Source organism: Heterodontus francisci, chromosome 26 (assembly GCF_036365525.1).
Source record: "Heterodontus francisci isolate sHetFra1 chromosome 26, sHetFra1.hap1, whole genome shotgun sequence".
NCBI classification, from domain to species: domain Eukaryota; kingdom Metazoa; phylum Chordata; class Chondrichthyes; order Heterodontiformes; family Heterodontidae; genus Heterodontus; species Heterodontus francisci.
Genome location: NC_090396.1, coordinates 29,444,166 through 29,470,598, shown reverse-complemented (window position 1 = coordinate 29,470,598; position 26,433 = coordinate 29,444,166). Strand labels below are relative to the sequence as shown.

At 44.5% G+C, this 26,433-nt stretch overlaps 1 protein-coding gene across 10 annotated transcripts in view; it reads left to right on the top strand.

The window, feature by feature from the left end:
• The window catches only part of LOC137384241 (myocardin-like), a 755,068-nt gene that overhangs the window by 200,827 nt on the left and 527,808 nt on the right, over nt 1-26,433 (top strand). For 9 of the 10 annotated variants that reach the window (XM_068057971.1, XM_068057968.1, XM_068057973.1 and 6 more), the window contains exon 2: nt 18,509-18,575. The gene's annotated coding sequence lies outside the window, so the exon portion shown is untranslated. Of the gene's footprint in view, nt 1-14,214; nt 14,297-18,508; nt 18,576-26,433 lie in introns of those variants that run through there. The other variant, XM_068057965.1, reaches the window with a different exon arrangement.

Sequence of the window (26,433 nt, the reverse complement as noted above, 5' to 3'; positions counted from 1 at the left end):
TTGGTGGGCATCCAAACTTTTCTAGTAGTCTGAAGAGACCATGTCTGCTGACGAGGTCAAAGGCTTTGGTGAGATCAATGAAAGCAATGTAGAGGGGCATCTGTTGTTCACGGCATTTCTCCTGTATCTGATGAAGGGAGAACAGCATATCAACGGTCGATCTCTCTGCACAAAAGCCACACTGTGCCTCAGGGTAGACGCGCTCGGCCAGCTTCTGGAGCCTGTTCAGAGCGACTCGAGCAAAGACTTTCCCCACTATGCTGAGCAGGGAGATTCCACGGTAGTTGTTGCAGTCACCGTGGTCACCTTTGTTTTTATAGAGGGTGATGATATTGGCATCGCGCATGTCCTGGGGTACTGCTCCCTCGTCCCAGCACAGGCATAGCAGTTCATGTAGTGCTGAGAGTATGGTGTGTGTTTCTCAAGATGGCTCCTGGGCTGGAAGATCCCTAGGAAGCTCCCCTACTGTTCAACGATATCCATGGCCATCTGCTCCCATTCCTAATGTTTTCTCCCCCAATCTACCCTCTTAAACTGTTTAAACTCCCCTGGCTCTTTAAATCAGTTCATTTTAACCCTAACTAAAAGCTAACAGTTAGTTTAGTTTATGTTACCTGGTCCCACTGCCCTCCCTCAGCCACACCTGCTCTTTGTTTTGTCAATGAAATTGATCCGGACGAAACTGACGAGCACAGCTGTCGATACTTTAATCTCCGATCCTGCTGTCTTCACCGCCCAAAGTGTCTGCAGCCACGGCATGCGGTAAGTCCATTGGGGTGAAGAAGGAGCAGCGGGACCCTAGGGAAGTCTTGAGAAAAGATGCCCCGCTCACCCAAAAAATCCACCAACGACCCCCCGGCCGCAACTTCAAAGCGCCCGCGGGAGATGGCTTGGAGAGCATCTGCAACGCACTGTCGGCAATGCTACATGAGACTTAAATATACCATAAAAAATTTTACAGAGGTTTACAGAGAATACACTGACACAAATGGGAATGCACGGGTGTCACAGCAATGTAAATACATCTTTCACTAAATGTTCTTCACCAACATGTATGTCCTTTGCTCTGTGTGAATGATGTGTGCCAGCATGTAGTGCCAATGTCACATCCTTTGCACCATTGGCCCTTCAGGAGAACCAACGTATGCAATAACATCATTGCCATGCCACCAATTCTCATGAGTGTCTCCACAGATGCAGTGACATGGACATTGGCTCAGTCAGCTGCTGCCTCTAATGGTTTACACAGGGATGCTGCAGATGTGGGCTGGTGCACAGTCGAGCTCATGTCGGTTCCTATGGAGAAGACAGCCCTTGTCTGATAAGCCACTGCCATACATCCCTAGCTCACTGCTAGCCCTGCGTGCAGAGCCTGGGTGCCATCTGCCCTCCCATGCATCTTTCATGTTGTAAGTCCTCAGCGTCCTCGCAGTCTGAGGAGGAATCCTGTTGACGTCTCTCCTCATCATGCCAGGCCTGGCCCCTATTGGGTGCGTTATTGTGCAGAGCAGCAAAGAAAGGAGCTGGGCTTTTCGGCCCGTAGTAAAGGGCATCACCCTATCCATCCAGGCATTGGAGGCGCTCTTTCAGCATGTCGATCTCCTGCTCAGTGGTGGCTCATGTAGCTCAATGGCTGGTGTTGTATCTCTCCTCTACAGCAGTGGTGGAGTCTCTCACTGGTGTCGGGAGCCACGTCTGCAAAGGATAACCCTTATCTCCAAGAAGCCACCCCTCCATCTGAGCCAGTTCAGTTAACAGAGGTGGCGGCCAGGATTGGTGCAGATCCCAGGTGTCATGACAGCTGCCTGAGAAGTGGTCACAGATTTGCATGAAGCATCTGCGGTGATCACATACCAGCTTCACCTAGATTGAGAGGATTCCTTGAATGGTGATGTCTGCAGGTGGTAGCCTGACTGGAGGCCTGATGGCCACATGAGTGCAGTCTATGAACATTACAATCTATGGTTCTTTGGCAATGGTGCTGAAACTGATGGCCCACTGGGCCTGGCTGTGAGAGTCCATCCTGAAGCAGACATACTCACTTGCCCTCCGGTGCAGGGTATCAGTGACTTCCCTGATGCAGGGGTGCACTGCTGACTGTGCGACCCCACAAAGGTCTCTGGTGGGCCCCTGAAAAGCTGCATAGGCATCAAGCTTGAGAACCGCTGTCACTATGAGGACCAAAGGCTTAGTCTGTCTACCGAAGCCCATGGGCTGCAGGTCATCTTTCAGCAGGGCACAGAGACGTGTCACCACCCTCTCTATATGCGCAATTGCCTCTGACACTGGTGCTCTGACATCCGATAGTATCTCATGTGGGGCCTGTAGATGCATAGCAGTCATAATGGCGAGATCCCCTTGGGGGCTGCTGCTCACAACTGGGGGCCTCCGCGTGGATCGCACCTGCCTGTTGATTTTGCCTCTGGTGCATATGGATCCTCTGGAGCAGAGGATCACACAATGTAGGATGAGTCATACCTATTTCCATGTGATAAATAAAGTTGAACCCTTCATGTATTCGAAGGTTCCCAACAGGGCAGGGATCAGTGTTGACGGGTACATCAACTGCTTTCCTGGATCAACAATGTGGCGTGCCATGGTATTGCCCATCTTGGCCAACACTGAGTGGCACAGCATGACCACATCAAGATCCTACCAGCTGAATCAGTTTGCCCCCACCATCCATATAACCTTAATGCTCCTACCCTTTCTGGCATCCTCCCCACACACAGGGTGACTAGAGTGCCATTGCCCCCTCACAAACACAAACAAACGCTGAGGGTAAACTGTTTACAGAGGGAGGATACACAGTACTTCTCTTCATGCCTGCAGAGCTTACCCTTCGGTAATCCCAGACCCCTCCCTCCTCCCTTTATAAATACAGAGTGAGACACTTGAATATCCCCCCTCCCTCCTTCCTTCTAGTATGCAGAGTGAGACCCCTGTAATCTCCCCCTCCCTCCTCCCTTTAAGAATGCAGAGTGAGACCCCTGTGTATGCCCCCTCCCTCCTCCCTTCTAGTCGGCAGAGTGAGACCCCTAAATATCCCCCCCATTCAAGCATACAGAGTGAGACCCCTGAATATCCCCCCTTCCTCCTCCTTTCTAGTATGCAGAGTGGGACCCCTGTAATCTCCCCCCTCCCTCCTCCCGTTAACAATGCAGAGTGAGACCCCCGAAAAGGAACTTACCTTCTGCCGTGAAATCTTCTGCCTCTGTGGACCCGCCAGCTTTTCAAATCGTGAACGGGACGGCACATGATGGCCGCCTGTTTAGCGAAATATCCGGACGTGTCCACGGAGAGACGGCGGACTGCATAATCTGCAGAGGTAAGTACTGTTTAACGTATTGTAATTGGGGTGCTGCCGCCGTGTGGCGGGGGGACTGCACTGATGTCCCCCCACCACTGGTAATTTGCGGCGGGCCCTTCCCGGCGTCGCAGGTTGAGACGGGCCTGCTCTGCGCAGAATTTTACCGACCCCCGCACCGCGATCCGTGGCGTCGAGGGACCGGTAAAATTCAGCCCAAAGTGTGCTGTCTTTTGGAAAAGATGTTGAGCCCAAGCTCCATTTGTCTGTTTTTGTGGATGTCCCATGACAGTATCAAAGGAGCTATGCCAATGATCTCAGTCACCAAAAACAGGTTACATGATTATTTCTGTCTGTGTGATCTTGCTATTTGCAAAATGACTCTGTATTTCACTAAAAGAGAGTTTCTACATTTTAAAATACATCAATCTGTATGAACTGCTTTGAAATGTTTCAGGAAGATATGATGCAGCCCATTTTAATTGCAAGCCGTACTTTTCTTTTTCCTTGAGTAGGCGATGGGTGGCATTGTGTCAAAACAAAACAGATTTGATCATAGCTGAAGTACAAGTGAGAGGACTTGAGCCAAACACGCTAATGAAACAGATGTCTCTGGAAATTCCTTCACTATACACTATCATTTCTATTATTACACTAATCCAAGCAAAAAAAAGAGCTGCATTGATTAATTGGGAACTCATTTGATCACGGCTCATTACTCACCTGCAAGATCCAATTGCACAACCATTCCTCAGAACCAAGACTGGTCACTTCACTCTTCCTTATTTTGGTAAACATAAGATAGCACGTGTGACAACCCTCAACAAAAGCAAAACACTGAAAATGCTGGAAATATGAAATACAAGCAGAAAATGCTGGAAATACTCAGCAGGTCAGGCAGCATCTGTTGAGAGAGAAAAACAGGCCTAATGTTTCAGGGTAATGACCTTTCATCAGAACTGGGAAAAGTTAGAAATGTAATAGGTTTAAGCAATTGGAAGGGGGGAAGGATGGAAAAAGAACAAAAGGGAAGGTCTGCGTTAGGGTGGAAGTCAGGAGAGATTAAATGGCAAAAGAGTTAGTGCTGTAAAGCCAAAGGGAGTGGTAATAGGACAAGTTTAAAAAAAACAAAAGATGTGTCTAGAGGAGGTTAACGGCAGAATGTTGAACTGTAGTTGGAGTCCAAAAGCAAAAACAAGAGAATACTGAGAGAAGCCGAAACCTGAAAAGGGGAGCAGAGATTATGGTCTGAAATTGTTGAACTCAATGTTGAGTCCAGAAAGCTGTAAAGTGCCTAATTGAATTGTCATCTTATCAACTGGATAGGTCGGAGATCTTCTTTATGTCTTATACTGCTGTATGCGTTCCTGCCTTGTCATCGATCTGATCTTTCTAAAGATTTGCAGTAACATGGCCACTGCTTCTCTGGTTGCTCACTAAGTTTCAGATTTCAAGCCTTGGGTAAATTACTTCTTATTCTTGAACTCCGTTCTTTTTATTAATTCGTTCATGGGATGTGCATGTCGCTGGCAAAGTCAGCATTTATTACCCATCCCTAATCGCCCTTGAGAATGTGATGATGAACTGCCTTGTTGCACCACTGCAGTCTGTGTGGATTAAGTACTGCCACACTGCTGTTCGTGAGGGAATTTCAGGATTTTGACCCAGCAATGATGAAGGAATGATGATATAGTTCCAAGTCAGGATGGTGTATGACTAGGAGGGGAACTTGCAGGTGGTGGTGTTCTCATGCACCTGCTGCCCTTGTCCTTCTAGATGATATAGATAGGGGGTTTGGAAGGTGCTGTCAAAGAAGCTGTGGCAGTTTGCACACGACAGCCATGGTGCGCCGATGGTGGAGGGAATGAATGATTAAGGTGCTGGCTAAGGTGCCAATCATGCAGGCTGCTTTGTCCTTGATGGTGTTGACCTTCTGGGGGTTCAGTTACCTCGGCTCGATGCTCTGGAATTTCCTCCCTACACATCTCTGCCGCTCTACTTCATGTTCTGCCTTTAAGACACTCCTTAAAACCTACCTCTTTGACCAAGCTTTTGGCCATCTGATCTAATATCTTCTCATGTGGCTCAAAGTCATATTTTTGTTTTATAATGCACCTGTGAAGCACCTTGGGACATTATTATGTTAAAGGGGCTATATAAATATATGAGTTGTTGTTGTTACAGCTGCACTCATCCAGACAAGTGGTGAGTATTCCATCACACTCCTGTCTTATGCGTTGCAAATGGGGGAAAGGCTTTGGAGAGCCAGGAGGTGAGTTAGTCACCACAGAACAGGTAGGCTCTGACCTACTTTTGTAGCCACAGTATTTATGTGCTTGTTCCAGTTATGTTTATAGCCAGCGGTGACCCCCCAGGATGTTGATGGTGGGGATTTGGTGATGGTAATGCTGCTGAATGTCAAGGGGAGGTGTTTAGATTCTCTGATATTGGAGATGGTTATCCCCTGACACTTGTGTCTCATGAATATTACTTGCTATTTATCAGCCCAAGCCTGACTGTTATCCAGTTCTTGCTGCAGGCAGGCATAGACTGTTTCATTATCTAAGGAGTTACAAATGGAACTGAACACTGTGCAATCATCAACTAAAATCTCTACTTCTGACCTTATGCATTGATGAAACAGTTGAAGATGGTTGGGCCTAGCACACTGAGGAACTCCTGCACCGATGTCCTGGGGCTGATATGATTGACCTCCAACAACCATCTTCCTATGTGCTCGGTATGACTCCAGCCATCAGAGAATTTTCCCCTTGACTCCCATTGATTTCAATTTCACTTGGGCTCCTGGATGCCCAAGTCAAATGCTGCTTTGATATCAAGGACAGTCACTCTCACCTCATCTGTTGAGTTCAGCTCTTTTGTCCATGTTTGGACCAAGACTGTAATGCTGTCTGGAGCTGAGTGGCCCTGGCTGAATCCAAACTGAGCATTGATGAGTAGGTTATTGGTGAATAAGTGCCACTTGATAGCACTGTCAATGACACCTTCCATCACTTCGCTGATGATTCCGAGTAGGCTGAGGGGATGGTAATTGGTCGGATTGGAATTATCCTCCTTTTAGTGGACAGGACATACCTGGGCAGTTTTCTACTTCATTGGGTACAATGTTCTCCAATTGTTTTCAGAATCATCTGATAAAAGCCGATGTGTGTTGAATGGACTTTGCAAAAATGTGGCTGAATCACATATTGCTTCAGTGTTCTGCACTTTTGCCATTTACCAGCAAACAACAGTTGGCAAAAATGACAGACCGTTGTGTTTATCACTTAAGTACTTGGTGCCTAATGATTTCCACATTGATTTCCACTGAGTGCTAGAACCCTCCGAGTACAAGACTGAGTATATGGAAATAAATGTAGTTTCTCAGAATTCGATACATCCAGTATTTTCCATTGGGAATTTAAACACGGATACAAAGTGTTGATTATTGTCAGTTCCTAATTTGACGATTGTTAACATTTTCAAGGTTTATGCTAAGTTCTATTTTGTTCCACTGAAGTTTGTAGCATCGCACTGAATTTGCTGGTAAACAAATAAGAGAACTGTCAAGGATTATGATATATACCATTTGTTTGCTAAAAGAGTTTTAGATCCCTCTTGATTGAAACTCATACTTAATATGTGAGAGAATTCCTCCCCTTATGTATGTAAGTGACAGGACTGACATATACAAGTTGACGTAAGCAAACGTTCTTCTGTATGCTACTTTTAACAAATTGGATGATACACTCCACTCATTGGGCTGGATTTTACGTCGGGTGGATGGGAGCTGGCCACCGACATAAAAGTCAGTGGTGAACCCGCTTCCCCCTAGCCTGAGGATCCATCCCGCATTTTACGGGTCCCCAGGCTTTAATTGTTCCGAGGTGGGACTTCCACCCGCTTGAGGGAGGATGTCCCGCCTCATTGGGCTGCCGGCCAGGCCGGCGGCTCTTAGCTGGCCACTGCTGGGACTGCAGCCCAGCCGAGGACATGGAGCCTGAAGTGCAGGTAAGTTTGGTTTGGTAAACGGTCAGGCCCCAGCAAGGCAAGGGTGGTCTTTGGGGGGAAGGTGGGACGTCTTGGGTCCTGGGGGTGGTTGGGGAAGCGGGGGGCGGCCCTCAATTGGGCGCCCTGTGCCCATTTGTCAGGGCCCACCCCCGGGCGCTGAGAGGCCGCCAGCTTTCACTGGCCGGTCTTTCCTGGCTCCAGGATGCCTGCTTGCCATGGGTAAAATCCCCGTGGAGGCGGGCGAAGGCCCTTAAGTGGCCGCTAATTGGCAAATTAAGGGCCTTGATTGGCCTGGGGCGGGCGTCCCGTTTTTGCAACCCCCCCACACCGCCCTACGTAAAGTGGGGCGGAGGCAGAAGCGGATTGGGAAGGCCTCCTGGAGCCTCCCGCTCCATTTAACACCACCCTCCTCCCCCACCGCCACCATCCAGCTCGCTGGGGTGGCGTAAAATTCTGACCATTAAGAAGTTGAGCTAATGATGGAGTAGTTGTAGAATTAGAAAAGAAAAAAAGTTGCATTTACATAGCGTTTTTCATGACCATTGGACATCACAAAGCACTTTACAGCCAATGAAGTACTTTTGAAATGTTGTCACGATTGTAATGTAGGAAACTATAATGATATAAGTGATATAATAACAATAATGAGAACACTATATTTGTAGTGTACAGTGAACATAATATAGCTTATGTGATATATTGTGTTGGTAGATGACTGGGAACTGGGACTGATTCGATGGACTGACATTGGGTGCTTGTGTGTTCTGTGTCAATGACAGTTTTGGAAAGGTCAACATACCTCTGACAGGCACCCACTTGTGGACTGGACTGTGCTGCTACTGCTAACATGAACAAAGTGGACATTTCTCTAAATGTAAATGCTGACCAAACATGGAGAATTGACATGTATGGGTAATATAAGGCTACTAGTAAATTTCCATCTGTCAGCTTAGCAGAAACAATGAGGCCTTGTTCGTAATATACAAACATATGAACATAGAACATAGAACAGTACAGCACAGTACAGGCCCTTCGGCCCACGATGTTGTGCCGACCCTTTAACCTACTCTAAGATCAAACTACCTACATACCCTTCATTCTACTATCATCCATGTACCTATCCAAGAGTCGCTTAAATGTCCCTAATGTATCTGCTTCTACTACCACCGCTGGCAGTGCTTTCCACGCACCCACCACTCTCTGTGTAAAGAACCTACCTCTGACATCTCCCCTAAACCTTCCTCCAATCACAAAATTATGCCCCCTGGTGATAGCCCTTTCCGCCCTGGGAAAAAGTCTCTGACTATCCACTCTATCTATGCCTCTCATCATCTTGTACACCTCTATCAAGTCACCTCTCATCCTTCTTCGCTCCAGTGAGAAAAGCCCTAGCTCTCTCAACCTTTCCTCATAAAACATGCCCTCCAGTCCAGGCAGCATCCTGGTAAATCTCCTCTGCACCCTCTTTAAAGCTTCCACATCCTTCCTATAATGAGGCGACCAGAACTGAACACAATATTCCAAGTGTGGTCTAAACAGGGCTTTATAGAGCTGCAGCACCTTCTTAACAACCCTATCAACTTGGGTGGCAACTTTGAGGGATCTATGGACGTGGACCCCAAGATCCCTCTGTTCCTCCACACTGCCAAGGATCCTGTCTTTGAGCCTGTATTCCGCATTCAAATTCGACCTTCCAAAATGAATCACTTCACACTTTTCCAGGTTGAATTGCATCTGCCACTTCTCAGCCCAGCTCTGCATCCTGTCAATGTCCCGTTGCAACCTACAACAGCCCTCCACACTATCCACAACTCCAGCAACCTTTGTGTCATCGGCAAACTTACTAACCCAGCCTTCCACTTCCTCATCCAAGTCATTTATAAAAATCACAAAGAGCAGAGGTCCCAGAACAGATCCCTGCGGAACACCACTGGTCACCGAGCTCCATGCTGAATACTTTCCATCTACTACCACCCTCTGTCTTCTATGGGCCAGCCAATTCTGTATCCAGACAGCCATATTTCCCTGTATCCCATGCCTCCTTACTTTCTGAATGAGCCTACCATGGGGAACCTTATCAAATGCCTTGCTAAAATCCATATACACCACATCCACTGCTCTTCCTTCATCAATGTGTTTTGTCACATCCTCAAAGAATTCAATAAGGCTTGTGAGGCATGACCTGCCCCTCACAAAGCCATGCTGACTATCTCTAATCAAACTATGCTTTTCCAAATAATCATAAATCCTGTCTCTCAGAATCCTCTCCAATAATTTGCCCACCACCGACATAAGACTGACTGGTCTGTAATTCCCAGGGTTATCCCTATTCCCTTTTTTGAACAAGGGAATAACATTTGCCACCCTCCAATCATCTGGTACTACTCCAGTGGACAGTGAGGACGCAAAGATCATCGCCAAAGGCGCGGCAATCTCTTCCCTCGCTTCCCGTAATAACCTTGGGTATATCCCGTCTGGCCCCGGGGACTTATCGATCCTCATGTCTTTCAAAGTTTCCAGCACATCCTCCTTCTTAACATCAACCTGTTCGAGCATATCAGCCTGTTTCACGCTGTCCTCACAAATGACAAGGTCCCTCTCACTAGTGAATACTGAAGCAAAGTATTCATTAAGGACCTCCCCTACCTCCTCCGACTCCAGGCACAAGTTCCCTCCACTATCCCTGATCGGCCCTACCCTCACTCTGGCCATCCTCTTGTTCCTCACATAAGTGTAGAACGCCTTGAGATTTTCCTTAATCCTACCCGCCAAGACTTTTTCATGTTCCCTTATAGCTCTCCTAAGTCCATTCTTCAGTTCCTTCCTGGCTACCTTGTAACCCTCTAGAGCCCTGGCTGATCCTTGCTTCCTCAACCTTAAGTAAGCTTCCTTCTTCCTCTTGACTAGCTGTTCCACATCTCTTGTCATCCAAGGTTCCTTCACCCTACCATCCCTTCCTTGCCTCATCGGGACAAACCTATCCAGCAGTCGCAGCAAGTGCTCCCTAAACAACCTCCACATTTCTGTCGTGCATTTCCCTGAGAACATCTGTTCCCAATTTAAGCTCCCCAGTTCCTGCCTAATAGCATTGTAATTCCCCCTCCCCCAATTAAATATTTTCCCATCCCGTCTGCTCCTATCCCTCTCCATGACTATAGTAAAGGTCAGGGAGTTGTGATCACTATCACCGAAATGCTCTCCCACCGAGAGATCTGCCACCTGGCCTGGTTCGTTGCCAAGCACCAAATCCAACATAGCCTCCCCTCTAGTCGGCCTATCTACGTATTGAGTCAGGAAACCTTCCTGGACACACCTCACAAAATCTGCTCCATCCAAACTATTTGCACTAAGGAGGTTCCAATCAATATTAGGGAAGTTGAAGTCACCCATGACAACAACCCTGTTACTTCTGCACCTTTCCAAAATCTGCCTCCCAATCTGTTCCTCCGTGTCTCTGTTGCTATTGGGGGGTCTATAGAAAACTCCCAATAAAGTGACTGCTCCTTTCCTGTTTCTGACTTCCACCCATACTGACTCAGTAGACAAACCCTCCTCGACGACCTCCCTTTCTGCAGCTGTGATACTATCCCTGATTAGCAATGCCACTCCCCCACCTCTTTTGCCTCCCTCCCTATTCCTTTTGAAACATCTAAACCCCGGAACATCCAACATCCATTCCTGCCCCTGTGATATCCAAGTCTCCGTAATGGCCACAACATCGTAGCTCCAAGTACTGATCCATGCTCTAAGTTCATCACCCTTATTCCTGACACTTATTGCGTTAAAATAGACACACTTCAACCCATCATATTGGCTGCAACTTTGCCCTGTCAACTGTCTAACCTTCCTCACAGATTCTCTGCACTCTGTATCTGCCTGTTCAACAGCTACCCCATCCACTGATCCGTAGCTCCGGTTCCCATCTCCTTGCCAAACTATTTTAAACCCTCCCGAAGAGCTCTAGCAAACCTCCCGCCCAGGATATTGGTGCCCCTCCAGTTCAGATGCAACCCGTCCTTCTTGTACAGGTCTCACCTTCCCCAGAAGGTATCCCAATGATCCACATATCTGAAGCCCTCCCTCCTACACCAGCTCTGTAGCCACGTGTTCAGCTGTACTCGCTCTCTGTTTCTAGCCTCACCAGCACGTGGCACCGGTATCAACCCTGAGATTACTATCCTGCTCGTCCTGCCTTTTAGCTTCCAACCTAACTCCCTATATTCGCTTTTCAGGTCCTCATCCCTTTTCCTAGCTATGGCATTGGTATGAATTACTGCATCCAACGCATTTACATCCTTCCTTAAATAAGGAGACCAATACTGTACACAATACTCCAGATGTGGTTTCACCAATGCTCTGTATAACTGAAGCATACCCTCCCTACTTTTGTTTTCAATTCCTCTCATATAACATTCTATTCGCTTTCCTAATTACTAGCTAACCTTTTGCAGTTCATGCACTCGGACACCAAGATCCCTCTGCATCTCAGAGCTCTGCAATCTCTCACCATTTAGATAATATGCTTCTTTTTTATTCTTCCTGCCAAAATGGACAATTTCACACTTTCCCACATTGTACTTCATTTGCCAGATCCTTGCCCACTCACTTAACCTATCTATATCCCTTTGTAGCCCCCTTATGTCCTTTTCACAACTTACTTTCCTATCTATCTTTGTGTCATCAGCAAATTTAGCAACCATACCTTCGGTCCCTTCGTCCAAGTCATTTATATAAATTGTAAAAAGTTGAGGCCCCAGCACAGATCCCTGTGAAACACCACTCATTACATCTTGCCAACCAGAAAATGACCCATTTATGCCTACTTTGTTTCCTGTTAGCTAGTCAACCTTCTATCCATGCCAATATGTTACCCCCTACATCATGAGCTTTTATTTTCCACAATAACCTTTGATGTGGCACCTTCTCAAATGTCTTCTGGAAATCTAAGTACAGTACATCCACGGTTCCCCTTTATCCACAGCATATGTACTTCTTCAAAGAACTCCAACAAATTGGTTAAGCATGATTTTCTTTTCACAAACCCACGTTGACTCTGCCTGATTACCTTGAATTTTTCTAAGTGCCCTGCTATAATGTCTTTAATAATAGCTTCTAACATTTTCTCTGAGACGGATGTTAAGCTAACTAGCCTGTAGTTTCCTGCTTTCTGTCTCCCTCCCTTTTTGAATAAAGGAGTTACATTTGCTATTTTCCAATCTAATGGAATTTTCCCCAAATCTAGGGAATTTTGGAAAATTAAAACCAACGCATCAACTATCTCACTATCCACTTCTTTTAGGATCCTAGGATGAAGTCAATCAGGACCTGGGCACTTGTCAGCCCACAGCTCCAACAATTTTCTCAATACCACTTCCCTGGTGATTGTAATTTTCTGGAGTTGCTCCCTCCCTTCTATTTTCTGATTTACAGCTATTTCTGGGATGTTACTTGTCTCTTCCATAGTGAAGACCGATGCAAAATATCTGTTCAATTCACCTGCCATCTCCTTACTTTCCCTTATTAATTTCCCAGACTCACTTTCTATAGGACCAACACTCACTTTACTAACTCTTCTTTTTTAAAATATCTATAGAAACTCTTACTATCTGTTTTTATATTTCTAGCTAGCTTTCTCTTGTGCTCTAATTTTTCCCTCCTTATCAATCTGTTAGTCATGATTTGATGATTGAAGTGTTCATCCATGGTCACAGCGGTTAAAAATAAACATAAAATGAAAGGAATTTAGTGTAAAGCATACCATTTACTTTCCATGGCACTCTGCTCTAATTAGAAACAGAAGATAGATCAAAAGGCTACTTAACCATCGCTATACAATAGTGCAGAAACGTCTTAATTTTGCACTGACTACAATACAGCACAATGTCCTTTTCTTATTGTGTGACTATGTGCAGTATTTTAAATTTTGTAAACATTTTCTATGTAACTCGAGTGCATGTATGCCAGCAGTGACATCGCTACCTCTCTTTCACATCACGGCTGTTCCTGTCTTGCTGTATATGGGAGGCACGTGAGCACAACAGCACATGCATGTGTACACCTGGCAGCGGGAGCTGCTCCACATAGGCAGGAGCACACGACCCCAGCAGTTACTATAGGATTGCAAAGTCAGACACTCCGTCCATATGCTGACTGTCCACGTGAAATGTGTATAGTTGGCTTTGATGCTTGTTTGGAGCTCAGTTGATTTTAAAAGTGCTAGAGAAAAAAATCCAAATCCAAGTTTACATCAAATGTTCTTTTATATCTGTGTACATCCTGGATGTGTTCCATGCAAGGAATAACCTGATAATTAGAGATTGCTGCATGAGCCCTCCCTTTGCAATCATCTTTTTACCATAAATTTCATGATGGAGAGGGAGGACTAATGACAATATGCGGGTGTAACCTGTTTGAAGTCAATGACTAATGTCTGGAGATTGAGAAAACATTAAGAATTTACTGGAATATTCTAATCTGTTATGTATTATGAAATGTCAGATCGTAGTTTAGTTCTAACATTCCTTGTTATTATCACTCGTGTGTTTTAGAATGTTGTTTGCTATTTCATGATTTTCAGGATGTGAACTCTTCTCCCCCTGCTAATCATCGACTACTCATGAGTAAATACGATTGGGCCAAAATTCCGTGTGGGTTTAGCCAGTCTCCCTCTGGAACTCCAGTAAGAAACTGGTGTAACCTCCCAGAAAACTTGAAAGATTTGGTTGTTCTGGGTCTCTGACATTTCCAAGAGTTTCTGAATAACCTTGTAAGTGGAGACATTTCTACCTGCTTTATACAAGGCAAATGTCACCAGTGGAGTAGCAGTGCGGACACTCTCCATTGGGAGTTCAGTTGAGACCTGGCATATCTACAGAGGTCAGTACAAATACCGAGTTTAGGTGTGTTGGCCTTCAGAAGGGCGAATGTGAGCCCCGCCACCAGGATCCAGATCAGCCAAGTCACTTGACCTGAATAAAGGTAAGTCTTTTTCAAACATCTTTACTGATTGGCTGCCGTTGCGGGTGGGGTTTCCGAGACAACCCCTCCAGTGGCGGGCAGTCCCAGATTTTTCAGTCGTTTGCCCTGTGCAAATGCCTTCCCACTGATGTTACAATCTCTGGCAGGGTCGGCAGTGGAAGGCATTGCCAGGCATGATCCTGGTGTAACAGCTGGGATCGTTCTTACATGCGCCCAAGCAGTAATGTAACTGCTGAATGGGTATGCCATAATACACAAGATTAATGAATACTCGTATGATTGCACTTGAGGATTTTCACCAAGGCCTTCAGGTGACATCAAGATCTGTAAAAGATCATTTTAATCTGAGATGATACACCACCTCCCATCCACATTTTTCCGCCCAATGGCTGTTTCATTTTATTGTTAAATTTGTTATTTCAACAATCGTAACAGGGTTGTACAACTCTGCCATGATGCTTCAGTAGAAAAATATCTAAATAAGGTAATCCGTCACTGTTTAGCGCGCTAAGGATTTTTTTACATATTGTAATTACTATTTGTTTACAACAATTGGTCATATATTTAATTGATAACATGTTGTACATTCCATAGTGTATCTGTATTTTATGTTGATAAGGGACTGTGATTGACAGTGGGATGGATGTGGTGATGGTGTGTTATACAATGCTTGACCATTGTGTTAATGTCTGTTGAGTTTTGGTTACACCATCTTGACGTTTACAGGTATAGCATTAAAAGGTGGAATGGAGTACTCTCTGGGTACTTTGTGTGTGCTGTCTGCAAGGGATTTCTGTTCATGTGCTGACCAGCTGCCAACAAGGAACAGGGACCTGGGAATAATGTCTGCACACTTGTATTCAATGGGTTCAAAATCTCGACTGTAGGATTTAGAAGAATTTTCCATTAATTTAGTACATGATTTTCTCAGACTGGGCCAGAATCTATAATCGAAACTGGTGGGGGTGGGGTTGGACTGGATGTTGTCTTATTGTCATCTCAGTGGAATGCACCAATGGGCTGCAGTTAAAGGAAACCAAAGGGTTTGACTCTGTTTGAGTCCTGGGAAATCCCAGTAGGGTAGCCCAAGAGGCTGTCTGCTGGGTTTAGTTCAGTAGGGTGCTTGGTAATTTTTCCAATGACCTACTTTGCTAATTTGACACGTATGACTGAGAGGTTAAATAGAAAACCCAGGATCCTACAAAAATATAGTTAAAACCTTTTTCAAAATATAAAAGCAAGTCTTGCTGAAAAAATAGACATGCTGTCAAAGCTTTTTGTCTTATACTTATCAGAACAGATGCAAGAATGCCAAATTTCAAAGGGAACAACAATTCGTACTGCATGAGAAAAGGGTGCTGACTGGTTGGCCAGTGGACTCTTTTGAATTAAACAAAAGCGTGGGAGACAATAATTTATTAGTGCATTCTCCATGGCAACGTCTCGACCAGAGTCGACTTGCCAACCAAGCAGCACCTTTATCTCATGCAATATAAATTGTTGCTAATTTGACATTCTTATCCTGTTGAGTGCAAGATGAAAAGCTTCGACAGCATGTCTCTTTTTTTTCAGCAATAATCAAGTTCTGCATTACCAAAAAACAAGTCTATTCAACCATTGTGTTTATTTCATAAAGAAATCCCTTACCAACAAGGCGGCTCACCACCACTTTCTCAAGGGCAATTAGGGATGGACAACAAATTCTGGCCCTGCCAACAACGCTCACATCCCATGAAAGAATAAAAAAAGGCAGTTTTTTTTAACATCCCAAGTTATTCCTTTAGATCAAAGGGATATGCTAAGACACAGTGTTAAAGTCAACAGTAGGCAAATTAAAGGAAAATTACAAGCTCTAAGTATCTAGTTTTAACTTCACAGAGAACTCCAGAACTCTAGTTCCCAGCATTAATTCATTTTTATCATTTCATCAGTACAATAAACACAAATTTCAAGCTGGATCCTGTCCATTTACCCAGCAGCGGCCATTAACAGCTTTGGAAAGATTGTTGCGAACCTTAAGTCACCCAACGATTCCCACCCTTCTCTCCCATGGTCTCAGCTTGCTGATGCAAGTTGCGATCCAACTGCATTGAATATTTGACAGACATATATTTTGAAGGGTGGACAATATTGCGATATTACACTGATCTCGTCTTTAGTCCAATTAGATAAATAACACGAGTAGTGTTACAAAGTATTAGAAAATATTTACAGCACAGAAATAGACCATTCAGCACGACAAGTCTGTTTCTGTTCCACACAAGCCTCCTCGCACCCCATTTATCCAACCCCATCAAAATATTCTTTTATTCCTTTCCCCCAATGTGCTTATCTGGCTTCCTCTAGAATATGTCTATGCTGTTCACCTCAACTACTCCTTGTGGTCGCGAATTCCACATTCTAACCACTCTCCGGGTAGAGATGTTTCTCATGTGGCCATTGTTGTGACATTTGTCTACACATGCACACTGTTGATAGCAATGTTCCCTTTAAAATTTAGTTGCTTTGTGTGGCTCGTGTTTTTTTCAGTGTGCCGCCCCGTTAAATTTTTTTGCGCAGCTGTGCATACACGTTATTTATCAGAGTGAGGTCTGCGCGATACCGCAAAGATTAGTGGGAATATTGGTTAACAGTGAGAAGCTCTCGATGTTTATTCAATTGCATCAGGACTGGGGTTTTATGTTGTTGGTTTGCTTTAACACACAAAAATAGAGTGCCAAACTCTTTTATGGCAGATAACTTGGAGTGCCCCTTCTCACACAGTCTCTTGTGTATTGTTTCTATCTTCCTGAGAAGGGCTGGGTTTTGGGGAGACTTTCTGCATTCTTCCTGGTCCTACAAAATCTACCTGTAAAGTCTTGTGTATAGAGCACACTGTTGGTAACATGATCGGCATCATGCTCTGCATATCCTCTAACTTAAGCAATGCTAAGGAGGATCTGTTGGTATATTGAAGGTCTTAAGGCTGTCATACTTTAAAGTGTCAAGCATATGAATAAGAAGAAAGACAGTCATTTCATGCTGACTTCTTCAGACTTTGACCCAAACAGTTCGAAGCTCTTGCCAGTCTGCTAACTGTGAGTCATGAGTTGATCTCAGGATTTGTTCTTTACAACAAATGACTTTGCAGCGCTGAAGTGACAGGTGCAGCTAAGCACAGCTGCATGTTAGCATCGATTGGAATTATGGCACGGATTTTGTGAAGTTGTCCACAGACCTTTCGCAGGCTTGTCAGTGGACCTGTAATAATACAGCCTTGCTGTTAATATTATGGCAAAATCCAGGCCAATATATTGTGTGTTATTTGCCGTATCATCTGATTCACCATAAGCAATGCCATGGTCGATCCACTAGTCATAATCAAAAAAACTTGACCTGATTTCCCCCAGCGCTTGCACTGTCACTATAATCACTCAGATTTTTGCAAAAATGATAGGCATTTAGATGAGCACAGTATTTGAAAGTACTGTTAAATTGATGTTCTGATTATACTCTGTGAAGTAGTAGTTTGTTTTGAATGAGTCAATAAGTAAAGCATTACTCGAACAGTGTAAATGTGAAGGTTCCCACAGTTGAATTCTGCAATGTGACTTTTTGCTGGTGAAAACCATACCAATATAGAGCCATATTTATGTTACGATCTGCTACTAGAATCAAAAATGCAAATTGAAAATTGCTCTGCTTTGTTTCTAAGCAGCTGACTACAAGTAGTAATCATTTAAAGAATCCTATGAATGTTCACATATTTGGTATATCAGTGTACATTGATCGTGTCTATGAAGTAAATGAAATGCTCGGGAACAGCTGTTTAAAACAGACATCACTTCACATCTGGTAGAGTGAAATCCTGAACAGGCAATATAGAAAGGGTCAAGTAGAGGTGGGGGATGTGTGTTAGGACATGGAGTAATACATTTGCCAATGCCAGGGAAAAGGCAAATCACAACTCCACTGGTTGATTATATTGGCAGGTATCCACTAATTAAGAATTGGCCCTGATAGGAGACATACCCTTGAGAGAGTTTGGTTTACGCCATGGGATTCGGCCAGTTTGCAGCACAAATTAATGTTATGAAATAGTGGTACATATGACCGATTTTGCCGTTATATATTAGCTACCTCTGTTGACTACTAGGGGAAAGAAAGGAATTAAACTTACCAGAAAAAACATCCTTTTCAGAAGAACATCTTGTGTTAATTTATTTTTTTCAGTGTTACAGCTTGAAGTACAGTGACCCAATCACCTGGCAACAAAAGACTGGCTGCCTCTGAAAAGCAGGTAAATGAAAAGCCTCCATCTTGATGCTTGTTTTTACTGTGTTAATAAAATAATAAACCAGTTTGTTTCAGCAGTTAGATTTTTGGAGGGCTATACTGTAATTGTGATAAGCAGTTTGTAAAATTAACAAGAAAATGATGGGACACATAATGAATCAGTGGCACTGTTGTTAAGTCACTGTCAACTGAGACCCCATTCCATACCTCCTTCACTTGCTTATGCAAAGAGGTTGATCCTGATATTTAAGAAAAAGATATCCTCGTATTTAGGGTTCTAAGCTATCTGCTGCTGAACCACTTTCCTGCGATGGGATCCAGTTCTGCCTTTCTGGAGACTGGTACACCTCATCTCATTCGACTTACTGGCTCAAGTCTTTTGCTGCGTCCTTTACGAGTCAAGGAAGTGGAAATTCCCAGTGTAGGGAGTCCCTATGTCAGGATAATCTCTGGATTATTACCTGAGCCACATGCAAATTAGAGTAGGGCAAATAAGATTAGAGAAATGAATGCATGGCTAAAAGACTGGTATGGGAGAAGTGGGTTCCGTTCATGGGGCACTGGGCATCAGTACTGGGGAAAGTGGGGGCTGTACTGTTGGGATGGTGTACACCTGAACCGTGCTGGGACCAGCGTTCTAGAGAGCCGCATAACTGGGGAAGTAGAGAGGATTTTAAACGGAATAGTGGGGACAAGAGATCACATTTGGGAATATATGGTAAATCAAAGAGTAGAGACAAGGCAAGAGTGAAAGGTATTAATATGGGAAATGATAAACAGACCATGATAGGAAGGGACAGTGATTAAAAATCTAAGAGTAAATCAGCAGACAAGATTACATGTTACAAAATTGTAAAAAGACAAAACTAAAGGCTCTGTATCTGAATGCACAGAGCCTTCAAAACAAACCAGAAGAACTGATAGCGGAAACAGAAATAAATAAATACGATCTGATAGCCATTACTGAGACATAGATTGAGACCTGAATATTGATGGATGCATGACATTTAGGAAGGACAGGAAGCTAGGAAAAGGTGGAGGTGTGGCTCTGTTAATGAATGATGGTATTAGCACAATAGAGAGGGATGACCTAAGTTCAGGAAACCAGGATGTAGAAGCGGTATGGGTCAAGATGAGAAATGATAAAGGCAAGAAGTCACTTGTGGGAGTGGAGTACAGGCCCCCTAACAGTAACCACATGGTAGGACAGGCTATAAAGGAATAAATAATGGGTGCTTGTCAGAAAGGTATGGCGATAATGATGGGGGATTTTAATCTACATATAGACTGGAAAAATCAGATAGGCAAAGGTAGCCTAGATGAGTTCATAGAATGTTTTGGGGATAGTTTCTTAGAACAGCATGTTCTGGAGCCAACCAGGGAGCAGGCTATACTGGACCTAGTATTGTGCAACAAGATAGGATTAATTAATGACCTCATAGTGAAGGCGCCCCTAGGCAGCAGCGATCATAATATGTTTGAATTTTATATTCAGTTTGAGGGAGTGAAGAGTGGGTCTAAGACTGGTATTTTAAACTTAAATAAGGGCAATTATGAGGGCATGAAATCAGAGCTTGCAAAAGTGAACTGGCAAAGTAGGTTAAGGGATAGGTCAATAGAGATGAAGTGGCAAACATTTAAGGGGATATTTCAGAATACACAGAATGGATACATTCCGATGAGAAAGAAAAATTCCAATGGGAGGACCCAACATTGTGGTTGACTAGAAAAGTTAAAGATAGTATCAAACTTAAAGAAAGAGCATATAATTGTGCAAAGATGGGTGGCAGATCAGAAGATTGGACAGAATATAAAAAAAAGCAAAGAAAGACTTAAAGATTAATAAGGAGGGAAAAATAAAAGTACGAGAGAAAGCTGGCTAGAAATATAAAAACAGATACTAAGAGTTTCTATATATATTTAAAAAAGAAGCGTTAGCAAAGTGAGTGTTGGTCCTATAGAAAGTGAGTCTGGGAAATTAATAAGGGAAAGTAAGGAGATGGCAGGTGACTTGAACAGATATTTTGCATCGGTCTTCACTATGGAAGAGACGAGTAACATCCCAGAAATAGCTGTAAATCAGAAAATGGAAGGGAGGGAGGAACTCAAGAAAATTACTATCACCAGGGAAGTGGTACTGAACAAATTGTTGGAACTGCGGGCTGACAAGTCCTCGGGTCCTGCTGGACATCATCCTAGGATCCTAAAAGAAGTGGCTAGTGAGAAAGTTGATACTTTGGTTTTAATTTTCCAAAATTCCCTAGATTCGAGGAAGGTTCCTTTAGATTGGAAAATAGCGAATGTAACTCCTTTATTCAAAGAGGTGGGGGGTGGGGGGAAGACAGAAAGCAGGAAACTACAGGACAGATAGCTTAACATCTGTCTTGGGGAAAATGTTAGAAGCTATTATTAAAGACGTTATAGCAGGACACTGAGAAAAATGCAAGGTAGAGTCAACATGGTTTTGTGAAAGGGAAATCATGTTTAACCAATTCGTTGGAGTTCTTTGAAGAAGTAGCATCTGCTGTGGATAAAGGGGAACCAGTGGATGTACTGTACTTAGATTTCCAGAAGGCATTTGAGAAGGTGCCACATCAACTTTATTGCGGAAATTAAAAGCTCATGGTGTAGGGGGTAACATATTGGCATGGATAGAAGATCGGCTAGCTAACAGGAAACAGAGAGTAGGCATAAATGGGTCATTTTCTGGTTGACAAGATGTAATGAGTGGTGTGCCACAGGGATCACTGTTGGGCCCTCAACTTTTTACAATTTACCTAAACAACTTGGATGAAGGGACCGAAGATATGGTTGCTAAATTGCTGATGACACAAAGATAGGTCGGAAAGTAAGTTGTGAAGAGGTCATAGGGAGGCTACAAAGGGATATAGATAGGTTAAGTGAGTGGGCAAAGATCTGGCAAATGGAGTATATTGTGGGAAAATGTGAAATTATCCATATCGGTAGGAAGAATAAAAAAGAAGCATATTATCAAAATGCAATTGCAGAGCTCTGAGATGCAGAGGGATCTGGGTATCCTGGTGCATGAATCGCAAAAGTGTAGTATGCAGGTACAGCAAGTAATTAGGAAGACTAATAGAATGTTATCATTTATTGGGAGGGGAATGGAATACAAAAGTTGGGAGGGTATGCTTCAGTTATACAGGGCGTTGGTGAGACCGCATCTGGAGTACTGTGTATTGGTCTCCTTATTTAAGAAAGGATGCAAATGAGTTGGAGGCAGTTCAGTGAAGGTTTTCTAAACTAATACCTGGAATGGGCGGGTTGTCTTATGAGGAAAGGTTGGCTAGGCTTGTATCTGCTGGAGGTTAGAAAAGTAAGAGGTGACTTGATTGAAACAGATAAGATTCTGAGGGGTCTTGACAGGGTCATAGTCATAGAGTTATATAGCACAGAAACAGGCCCTTCGGCTCATCGTGTCTGTGATGGCCATCAAGCACCTAACTATTGTAATCCCATTTTACAGCACTTGGCCCATAGCCTTGTATGCTATGGTGTTTTAAGCGCTCATCTAAATACTTCTTAAATGTTGTGAGGCTTCCTGGTGGATTCTTATGCCAGAGATGATGAGAAATGTTTTCTCTCAGACGGTCGTGAGTCTTTGGAACTGTTTTCCTCAAAAGGCAGTGGAAGCAGAGTCTTTGAATATTTTTAAGGCAGAGGTAGATAGATTCTTGATGAACAAGGGAGTGAAAGGTTATTGGGGATAGGCGGGAATGTGAAGTTGAGGTTACAATCCGATCAACCATGATCTTATTGAATGGCGGAGCAGGCTCGAGGGGCTGAGTGGCCTACTCCTGCTCCTAATTCGTATGCTTGTATCTTACAAGGACAGCATTCCCAAGTCCAAGCCTTATTCTGAGCTGTTTTACCAGACTCCCAATGGAGGTATGATAGTCCAGCAGAACAGCTGAGGAAATTCAGTTTCAAGGTACGTAAATCTACTTGTGTTTGCCCCTTTCTTACAGTAGTTGTTTTCACGTCTGGTGCTGTATTGGTAGTACTTTCAGAACTGGACTTTAATAGGGAAGACACATTGTACTTATTACAGATTAATGAGTGATGGGTCCTTCTGAAATTTGCTTTGTTGCGTACTCTGCTAAAACTGGTGTCAGAAACCTCCAAACCAAGCGACAGTTTGCCTTTGCGCAAGTGCAGCTGGAGGTAAACATATGATTCTCCTGCCAGTGGCTACACTGGGAAATATAAATGGTCCGACTTACCATATTTTGATGGCAGCAGAAACCAACCCTTTTTATGATTTATTAGCTGTGGTCTTGGGAAGGCAAGGAATAAACAGAAGAGCTGAGTTGTGAGGAGCAGCAGAGTGAAAGCACATACATTCAACATGTTGAACATTCTTAAGAGCTCTCAGACTGAGGCTTCACATAGTATAATACTTTTTGTAAATTACGTAATTAGTGCCATTAGCTGGCATATGTTTTGAATTCACTGATTTTGAATTTTGAATGATCGTACTTATCATCTAATAAATGTCTATAGTTCTTTTTAAAAATCACCATGCACAGCTAGATTTTGAGGTATGTCAAATGTTGCAAAGCATGTTATTAAAACTCTACAATCAATGTATATTTGAACTTTTGCTTAAGTCACCTTGATGTTCCTTTATGGCATTTTGTCAGTGCTCAGGCAATGGAAAACAGTTCTACTTTTTGGTAGCCAGTGTCAGCAGCACACATTCCCAGGACAGCCACAGAATAATCTATTCTGCCTTCATAATGTGTTTTAATCTTGTGAAGACCATTCATTCCTTTACTGCTGTGATTTTTCTTTTTCATTTTCCATTGTTACTATGTCCTTTCAGGTTTGAACTGCAATTTGGTGTCAACCTACAGAGAGCTTAGTACTGTGATTTTTCACTTGGTTGAGATGGCTGCAAATTTATTTCTCATAAGGTACTCCCAGAGAGAACGACTTTTCCATCAGTCTGAACTGAATTGAAATCCAGGTAGCAGAGGTGAAAGAACGGTGCCACAATCCACTACAATACCCATGCCCCATAAAACGGTCTAATTGTTTAGATTCACAAGCCGACATTAATTTTGCAGGAAACCCTTCAGGGTGCCAGTGATACCTGCAATAGAATTGCTGTAAAACATTTTTAAAAATCAGGTTATAATTTTAATTTTAAATTTAGTTGATGAATACTGCACATTAAGGAACTTTCTTTGTGTATTTCTCTAATTTTCCTTCAGAACACACTTCTTGACAAATTTGTGAAGAATCTTCTTTGTACATAGTAGGAAAAAATAAGACTATATTTTGAAAGAGACAAAGTCCTTTCAATTTTCCTTTGCAATTGTGCATTTTGACTTCTCAATCGCAGCTTGGCTGACCAGGAGAGTTGCTGATCGGACTGGCGAGGGCAGGTGCTGATTTGACTGGCAAGGGGAGATACTGATCAGACTTGCAAGGGGAGATAATGATCGGACTGGCTAGGGGAGATTCTGATTAGACTGGCTAGAGGAGCTACTGATCAGACTTGCTAGGGGAGATAATGATCGGACTGGCTAGGGGAGATTCTGATTAGACTGGCTAGAGGAGCTACTGATCAGACTTGCTAGGGGAGATAATGATCGGACTGGCTAGGGGAGATTCTGATTAGACTGGCTAGAGGAGCTACTGATCAGACTTGCTAGGGGAGATAATGATCGGACTGGCTAGGGGAGATTCTGATTAGACTGGCTAGGGAAGATAATGATCGGACTGGCAAGGGGAGATTCTGATTAGACTGGCTAGGGGAGATAATGATCGGACTGGTGAGGCGAGGGGAGATACTGATCGGAATGGTGAGGCGAGGGGAGATACTGATCGGACTGGCTAGGGGAGATACTGATCGGACTGGCTAGGGGAGATACTGATGGGACTGACTAGGGGAGATTCTGATCGGACTGGCGAGGGGAGATTCTGATGGGACTGGCTAGGGGAGATACTGATGGGACTGGCTAGGGGAGATACTGATGGGACTGGCTAGGGGAGATACTGATCGGACTGGATAGGGGAGGTTCTGATGGGACTGGCTAGGGGAGATACTGATGGGACTGGCTAGGGGAGATGCTGATCGGACTGGATAGGGGAGGTTCTGATGGGACTGGCTAGGGGAGATACTGATGGGACTGGCTAGGGGAGATGCTGATCGGACTGGATAGGGGAGGTTCTGATGGGACTGGCTAGGGGGAGATACTGATACGACTGGCTAGGGGAGATACTGATGGGACTGGCGAGGGGAGATTCTGATGGGACTGGCTAGGACAGATGCTGATCAGATTGGATAGGGGAGGTTCTGAATGGGACTGGCTAGGGGAGATACTGATGGGACTGGCTAGGGGAGATGCTGATCAGATTGGATAGGGGAGGTTCTGAATGGGACTGGCTAGGGGAGATACTGATGGGACTGGCTAGGGGAGATGCTGTTCGGAATGGCTAAGGGAGATACTGATGGGACTGGCTAGGGGAGGTTCTGATGGGACTGGATAGGGGGGATACTGATGGGACTGGCTAGGGGAGATACTGATGGGACTGGCTAGGGGAGATTCTGATGGGACTGGCTAGGGGAGATGCTGTTCGGACTGGCTAAGGGAGATACTGATGGGACTGGCTAGGGGAGGTTCTGATGGGACTGGCTAGGGGAGATACTGATGGGACTGGCTAGGGGAGATTCTGATGGGACTGGCTAGGGGAGATTCTGATGGGACTGGCTAGGGGAGATGCTGTTCAGACTGGCTAGCGGAGATACTGATGGGACTGGCTAGGGGAGATACTGATGGGACTGGCTAGGGGAGATACTGATGGGACTGGCTAGGGGAGATACTGATGGGACTGGCTAGGGGAGATTCTGATGGGACTGGCTAGCGGAGATACTGATGGGACTGGCTAGGGGAGATTCTGATGGGACTGGCTAGGGGAGATACTGATGGGACTGGCTAGGGGAGATACTGATGAGACTGGCTAGGGGAGATACTGATGAGACTGGCTAGGGGAGATTCTGATGGGACTGGCTAGGGGAGATTCTGATGGGACTGGCTAGGGGAGATTCTGATGGGACTGGCTAGCGGAGATACTGATGGGACTGGCTAGGGGAGATACTGATCGGACTGGCTAGGGGAGATACTGATGGGACTGGATAGGGGAGACGCTGATCGGATTTGCTAGGGGAGATTCTGATGGGACTGGCTAGGGGAGATACTGATGGGACTGGCTAGGGGAGATACTGATGGGACTGGCTAGGGGAGGTTCTGATGGGACTGGATAGGGGGGATACTGATGGGACTGGCTAGGGGAGGTTCTGATGGGACTTGATAGGGGGGATACTGATGGGACTGGCGAGGGGAGATACTGATGGGACTGGCTAGGGGAGATTCTGATGGGACTGGCTAGGGGAGATTCTGATGGGACTGGCTAGGGGAGGTTCTGATGGGACTGGCTAGGGGAGATTCTGATCGGACTGGCTAGGGGAGATTCTGATGGGACTGGCTAGGGGAGGTTCTGATGGGACTGGCTAGGGGAGATACTGATGGGACTGGCTAGGGGAGATTCTGATGGGACTGGCTAGGGGAGATGCTGTTCGGATTGTCTGGGGGAGATTCTGATCGGACTGGAATATTTGCCTCTGTGAAAGGAAAGTGAAAACAATAGAAGTAAGTAATCCACGACTGCTCTTATGCATCTCAGAACAAGTTTACTAGGAAGATTGCCAGAAGTTTCTGAATTGGTTGCCTGTCCACTTTGGCCAATATTTAGGATGCAATGCAGGTCAACCAAAAGGAGGAGTTTCTGGATTAAGTCTCAGTGGTGATCTTCATGGAATTGATTAAACTTGC